General features: G+C 38.7%; 1 pseudogene; it reads left to right on the top strand.

Annotated features, from left to right (window-relative positions):
* The first annotated feature begins 4868 nt into the window (after positions 1–4868).
* Positions 4869–4987, top strand: LOC129883844 (5S ribosomal RNA; annotated as a pseudogene).
* The last annotated feature ends 2956 nt before the right edge of the window (positions 4988–7943 follow it).

The raw sequence follows: 7943 nt of genomic DNA, 5'->3' as shown, positions 1-7943 counted from the left end.
CTTGGATAGCTTAGTAAACTTGAGGGCATAATCCCTCATACCTATATTGACTTGTCGAAGATTTATGAACTCTAACACTTTAGCCTCCCTTAATTCAAGAGGGAAAAAGTGATCAAAGAAAGCAAGTTTGAAAGCTTCCCATTCAATAGGACCTTCATCCACCCTCTTCAACTTCGATTGAGTGTACCATATTTGAGAAACACCCTTATATTGGTTGTCATGACCCAACACCATAGGCCGCAACTGGGGTCCGACTTGGACCCCCGTATACATATCTATCAACTGTGGTCAAGTCAAACTATAGACATGCAATGCATATAAATCAAGTGTAGTCAAACTAGACTACAAACAACACAACGCTATGCATCAGAGCCCTATTGAGTGATAACATTTTTATAAACCTATAGCCTATTTAATTTGTATCACCTCATGAAAGGGAACGCAAGCTAATAAGGCTACCATAACATAATAACATGTATCATACATCATATAGACCCAGCTGAATCAAACTGACAAAAACAACCCACATATACATGTCTGCATACCTCTAAAATATTAATGACAACATATGGTGAGACAAGGCCCCCGCCGTACCCCTAAATAGACAAAATAATTTTATACATAAGTGGTCAGTACCAAAAACCCAGGATTCGATACAATAGAGCCTCTTCAAGCTGACCTAAATAGAATCCTAAGCTGACAGACTCCCAAAACCTGTATCTATACCTGCGGGTATAAAACATAGCCCTCTAAAAAAAGGGGATCAACACGATATATGTACTGAGTATGTAAAACATAACATAGTACAACTGGAAGCATATCTAAAATAGAGAAGCAGGGGATAAAATATCAAATCAGAAACTTGTACCTGTACTCTGTGAATTACAAAAGCATGCATGTTCAAATTAAACCATATAGCTGGCCCTACCAGGGATCTGGTGAATACATCTGTAAAACTATCATAGGCCCTGTGCAATCACCACCTTATTACAACACATCATTATATATATACATACGTAACCTGGACCTCTAGTGAGGGGCAGTGGACAATGCAGTGAATTGCACGAATCTGATAACTGGCCCGGGACTCGGCGAAGAAGTGTTACAATATACACGAATAGAGTAGTGAGTAACTATATACAATTTAAATCATATCGGAGACTCGACAGAATAAGAAGGTTAAGCTTTTGCCTGAGGACCCGCGTAGTAGTGTAGTCATCTTGAGTGTCCTATAAATGCCATTATAGGTTGTCTCAATTGTAATATCGGGGACCCTAGACATGTATTAATATAGGGCCAAATCATTTATGGAATCAAAACACTTGGTGTCATATAGTCTTTAAGACTTGTAGCCTGTACATTCATTATCTCCTTAATACATAGAAGTTTCCAGGGAACTAGTTCAACTATTACAAGAGTTCGATATTCAAAAGTACATAGGAGATGTTTAAGAATGGAGTTACCTCAGAGCTCGTATCATACTTCACTTATAACTAAGACATGCCAGAAAAGAAAGAGAGTAAGCTCTACATAGTTTGTACCTCCCTTCATGTGGTCATCCTGTACATATTTCATATCCGGCCCATCCTGGGGCTTGGTGAAAAACTATGGCATCATAGTCTTATTTTCATACCAAGTAAATATCAATACAAGTGAGAGATAGCTTTCCACACACTACTTTTTAACATGTAGAAGCCTTAACAAGCAATACTCAATTCTTACAGAAGTTCCAATACTAAGTAGTGGATAGGGGTTATGAGGCGTACTTGGAGTTCTGGGAGTGGAATTATCTCCTCATTTCACATACCATTTACTTAAGGCTAATACATGCCAAAAGGGAAGAAAGATAGCTTTACATACTTATTCCAAAAACATGCCAAGAGAAAGCTTCAGATACCTCGTATGGGTTACTCTTTGTCACGTTCTCCTCATCGTCTTTTGAACCTATTCAACATAGAAGTAATATGAATATCAACCACTCTTGACTTTCCATCACCTTAAGTTACACCCTAGTATTCATGGAACCTATTTCCTTGTTCGTCTCCTCGACTAGTTCTTTAATTAGTTAGGGCGTTAACGAAAATTGGGCAGCACCTCCCCTAAAATGTGCCCTATCTGAATTCCCAATTTCATTCCTAATACCTACATCCAACCAAAAACAACAACCTTCAGCATATTTGTAAGCAATTCACATCAACAATATACAACATAAACTCCAAACGACTCACTCGAAACTACGATACCAAAATAAGGTTTCTAGTTTCCGTTTTGCAAAACCTTTAACCGTACCAAGCGGGGGGGGGGGGGGGGGTCATGTGGATGAAATAATAAGCTCCCCCACATCCTTTAGAAAACTTTTAGTCCCTGAAACACAACCATACGACCAGCAGAAGTCCCCACCCGCACAACGCGTCATTTTGACTACAATTTAACTATAACGATTCCAATTTAGTTTATTTCGAACGTCGAGCATTTCCATGACTTTATCACACATCCATCAGTATAGAATCTGTATAATACAATTCATAAATACCCCATAAAGTCCAAATTTAAAGGAGAAGCATTACCTTACCCAAAATTGGACAAAATTGCACCTCGAAAACCTTTTTAACGTGCTGAAAGTAGCGGACTGTTTGTTGCTCGTTCTTGCTGCCCCAAAATGGATTTTTACATTTTCAAACATATCTATATCATCTTAGGATACCATAAATAATTAATTCACAGAACAAAATCGGGACTTACCTATTTTTTTCCTCCAAGCCGTCACTAGTTTCTCTCTAGACTTAGGGTTTATTTTCTTTGTTTTGCTGTAGATTTAAGTGTAGCAACTGAAGTATATGTTACATATACATACATATATGTGGTCCCAAGAGGTGAAACATGTCATCCCCTAAGGGGGACACGTATCGAGTTCCTATTGGGCCATCGTGTCCATGCAAGCCAGGTGGGGCTGCTACATGGCAGTGGGGCCCACCTTCCCGAAGCAGGTGGGTCACCTACTTGACCCCAAGAAAGTGGGTCACCTTCTTGCTTGAGGTTATGCCACGTGTCACGCCTTTATTGGCTGCCACATGTCATCTTCTCCTTCTCCTCGTGGGTTCATAATCTCGTCTTATTTTAAGAGCGTATATAATCTGTGCTACGTAAGATTTACATACTCAAGTAGCTTTGGTATGTAGGACTTCCAAGTTAGTAGCTTACGTGAGTAAATCAAGTCCTACGACTCATCACTTGTCCTCCAATTCCTTCCAGATTCTTATGACTCTATTTTCAACCTTCTCTACTATGGGGTATCACATTTTCCCCTCCTTAGAGTCATTTGATAGTGTCGTAGTGTATCCGGATCACATGATAATGTCTAAGGAACTTAAGAGACATTCCGAGTTTAAAAGTGTGGTGTGTAACATCCTTCCCCCCTTTAGAACATTCATCCCCGAATATTAACTTACCTTGTAAGGTTTCACAAGGATCTCGGGGGTTCTATATAACCATCGTATCTCAATACATTTATGGGTTTAGACTACCTTTGTACATTGGGAACAAGTCTGGATATCTTCTTTCTGTCTCCTTTTTGACTTCTCAGGGCACCTTCTTTCTAGTTTTTATTTTTCCACAATACCTTGATGGGAGTCACATCCTTGTACGCAACCTTCTAATTTGCCGTTCTAAGATGGTTATAGGTTATTCCTCATAGGATTCTATTTTGTGGACATCATCTATGGGACACACTCTGGGTGGATCAATAGTATATTCTGAAGTACCTATATAGACGTATCGGGCATATAATTTCGTAATTAGGTGGTAAGTCTAACTGACGGGCAACTTTGTCCATCTTATCAACAACTCGATAAGATCCAATATATTTTGGGTTAAGTTTCCTTTTCTGGCCGAATCTTGTTACTCCCTTCCTAGGTGATCCTGTTACGAATATCTAATCGTCAGTTTGAAATCTGCACATCGATATCAATTATATATATGTCATTTCTGTCGACTGTAGGCTACTAGTCAATAGCTTGCTTAATCATTTTAGGTCAACTGGCTTAATCTTTCCAATCTCGATGCAACTAATAGGGGACTTACATGTCCTGCCCCACCAGTCTTGTACGAGTTCATTGGGATATCAGAGTGGTAGACATTATAGTAGGAAACTCGATAGGTGATGGATAATCATCCCAGCTACCTTCGAAGTTAACACCCCGGCTCGCAACATATCTTCTAGCATCTAATAGTGCACTCAGTGTGTCCAGCAGCTCAAGGGAAAACTGGGTACTGAGACCTACTTGTGTTCCTGATCTCTTCGTGGACTGATCTCCAAACGTTAATCATAATTGAAGTCCCTCTATCTGAGATATTAACTGGGGAAACCTCATGGAACCTTACTACCTCCTTGTCCTATAACTTTACCTAGTTCCAGCTGCACAGGTGGTCTTCATTAAAAACAAATGGGCTGTTTCATTATCCTACTCACAATAACCCATATAGCACCCTACTCTCATAGAGTATAGAATAGGTGCATAATGACGTTGATAATTTAGGAATCCTTAGCCTCGTATAGTCCCTCTCGATTCTTTTCAGAATTTTAACTAGCACTCTATCTTTTGGGTTTTGCTTTTCAATCCTTAGAGTTGGCTTCCAAGTGGTGTCAAAATTCCCTCGCCCACTAGCCCAGATATCCATGTTGTGGTTTTCCTATCATTAACCGGTACTATGTTGAAGAACTGTGGCATTCAAGTGCGCCATCAATTAGTAATTATCTAATCATGCGGGTTTCCTTTAAGCCCTTTTTACAATTCCCTCAACATAACTTATAGTACTCTAGGTACATAATTCCATGTCTTTTCTCCATCACTAGTTCAGATCCTTCCATCTCGCGCGATCATACCAGCACTAAGTACTAAATTCCATCAGAATTTCAAAGTTAAGCGTGCTTGGGCAAGAGTAATACTAGAATGGGTGACCTCCATTGGAAGTCTTCGTGTCGTGTTTCATTGTAATCCTTGCAATAATGTGCGTGGCACTCAACTTAGCCCAAGATTTACCTTAGCGTCGTCTCGCTAGTCTTCATGTTTTGCCCTGCCCTTTCCTCTGTTATCTTGCAACTGGTATAGGGGTAGATCTTTGGTCCAACCATGGTCATGTTTTACTTAGTCCATAGCACTAATTCCATTCCTATAGTTTGGCTTAACCTATCCCCGTATCACTCGATAGGGTATCCAAAATACCATAACGGTATTGTTATTATTGAGCCCCTATATATTTTATCATGTACTTAATCACTTAACCTGATATTTATATATCTATATTCATAGGTTGCACAACCATTCTGATGCAACCTGTAGGAGGTAGACGTAGTCTTTCCGTCTCTTGCTTTGTTCTACTGTACACATCTTTCTCATATTGAAACTTGGTTATCCCATCTTGCTATACTTCTGTTTTTTTCCTTATGCACTCTTTTCTCTTCTCATCCCCTATCATATCGTGTTCCTTTTTTCCTTAGTTATTTATCTACCACAACATCATTTTCGACCAACTCTATGGCCAACATCTTGGCTTTTGACCCAATATGATGTCATTATCCTTCGTAGTGTCTCTTGACTTGTTCGATATCCTTTTATTGCTATACCCTTTTATTTTCATATGCATTCACCTTCTAGAGTTATGTTATTCAAGGTCTTGTTGAAAACTTCTTAACACTATCTTGCATAGCATTCTGACTTCTATCCAATTATTGACGACTTCCAGATCTTCCTAACTTGTTTCAACAAAGGATCTTATTGAAGTTTAAGCATCCATCTAAAATATGTTGCCATATCAATTGCCTCCATCTTACCTTTTACAGTTTTCTCACTTGCTTCCTCCCCTTTAGAGGGTACTTATACCTTCATCTTTTTATACCTTGCTCTATGTCTCTATGCCCAGTTTTAAATTCATCCAGTCTCCTTCCTCAGTCTACTTGGTACTGTATTATGTCCCCATCTTTCTGTATTTTTTTGCCAACCTAATTATCCATGTACGGAAACTTGGCTAAATTATGAGGGGACAGGAGCCTTCCCACACATAGTGCGACACCTAATCTATTAATCTGTACTTGAGTAATGGGACCCATGGAATAACTCATCCGAGGCCACATTCTACTTATCTTTATCAAAAGTTAATATACACTAGGCAACATTTGTATTCTGGTATTCATTGTCCAAGGTTCTCTTGGATTAGTGGCTTTCCCAACCTATATCCTTTGTTTCTTGGGATGAATGGAAGCTGCACCATTTATTCCTTAAGTTTGTCATCTTTGTCTCTTAAGAGTTCCGTTATTTTTGGGTTGACGTTGTGTACGCGCATTACTCCTTTATACCTTATAGCCCTTACCCTTACTGTGTACCCCACATAGGCTTTTAACTTAGTCAACATATACCAAGTGTGCCTTACTAATGGTTCTACTTTATCCCTGCATTGTTGTACTATACCTTTAAACTCATACTTACGTATCTCCCTTTTAGTTTATACTCATATTCAATTCATAACATCTCTCTGTGGTGCTTCTGTTAGCATTTCATTTTCCAATTCATTGGTGGAGAACTAATAAGCTATTATCATAAACCATTTTCCAACCATCGTTGGAAAAAACTAGAATCTCTTAAACATCACAGGACCCATATGGTCTCCCCCTAGGTTTATCCTCAAGTTATGAACAACTTATCTAATTCTCAACTAAGAGTTGGGGGCATGGTACTTTTTAAGAAAAGTGATACTCAATTGCTGGACATCTTACCCTTCAACCTGAGCTTTTTGTTTTCTGTTTGGTCCTATAACACAAATACGGCTGAAGGTACCGTAATCTAAACTTTACTACTCAGATAGACTTTTGTTTCTCTAAAATAACATTCTCCAAGTAAAAATGGTACCCCTTATCGACAACATGAAGGGTACCTCTTACAACTTTAGTTAAATATAATAGGGGTACTTGGTATCAATTTCCAAGACATCTTAAGAATCTATGTTTCATTCCCTTTTCTTGTTCTGGGATAATGTTGGCAGAGTTTCCTCTATATTTCTTACTTATCCCAAACCTGCACACAGAAAATACCAACAATGCCTCACAGGACTAACACATATATATATTCATGTCATATCACAGCTACACAAGGCTTCAAATATCATCTCATATCGCAGCCACACATGGATTTCAATATCAACAATAGTATGGAAATAATGGACTTACCTCGTATGTCCAACTTCGAACTGCATTTGTTGTCCTTCCCTGTCTACTTTACTTTAAGGTTTCGCCTTTACATTTCAATCATATATCAACACCTTACACAACAGATATATCTCATGCCTTTACTTACCTGTGTGCTTCATAACTTCCCATGTCGTCAATTACTTTCTTCTATTAATGTCGTCCTTCTGCTAAAATCCAAAATTAGTATAAGGGATATTCCTATGACTCAGATCTATAGCACGATCTCAGATATGAGAGATAGGTAACATCCTAAATGTCCTATAGCTTTCTGTTTATAGATGTGCCATGCAACACATCGATAATCAAGACTCTACTAGACACGGTTTGCAGACAATCCAAGGACCCAACCCCGTAGGCCGCAACTGGGGTTTGACCCGGACCCCCATATACATATCTATTAGCTGTGGTCAAGTCGAACTATAGACATGCAATGCATATAAATCAAGTGTAGTCAAACCGAACTACAAACAACACAACGCCATGCATCAGAGCCTTATTGGGCAATAACATTTTAATAAACCTATAGCCTCTTTCATTTGTATCACCTTATGAAAGGGCACGTAAGCCAACAAGGCTGCCATAACATAATAACATGTATCATATATCATGTAGACCTAGATGAATCAAACTGATATAGATAATCTACATATACATATCTGTAGACCTCTAAAAAATTAATGATAACATATGGTGGGACAGGGCC

Source organism: Solanum dulcamara, chromosome 3, assembly GCF_947179165.1.
Source record: "Solanum dulcamara chromosome 3, daSolDulc1.2, whole genome shotgun sequence".
Lineage (NCBI taxonomy): Eukaryota > Viridiplantae > Streptophyta > Magnoliopsida > Solanales > Solanaceae > Solanum > Solanum dulcamara.
This window is presented reverse-complemented; position numbering and strand designations above follow the sequence as displayed.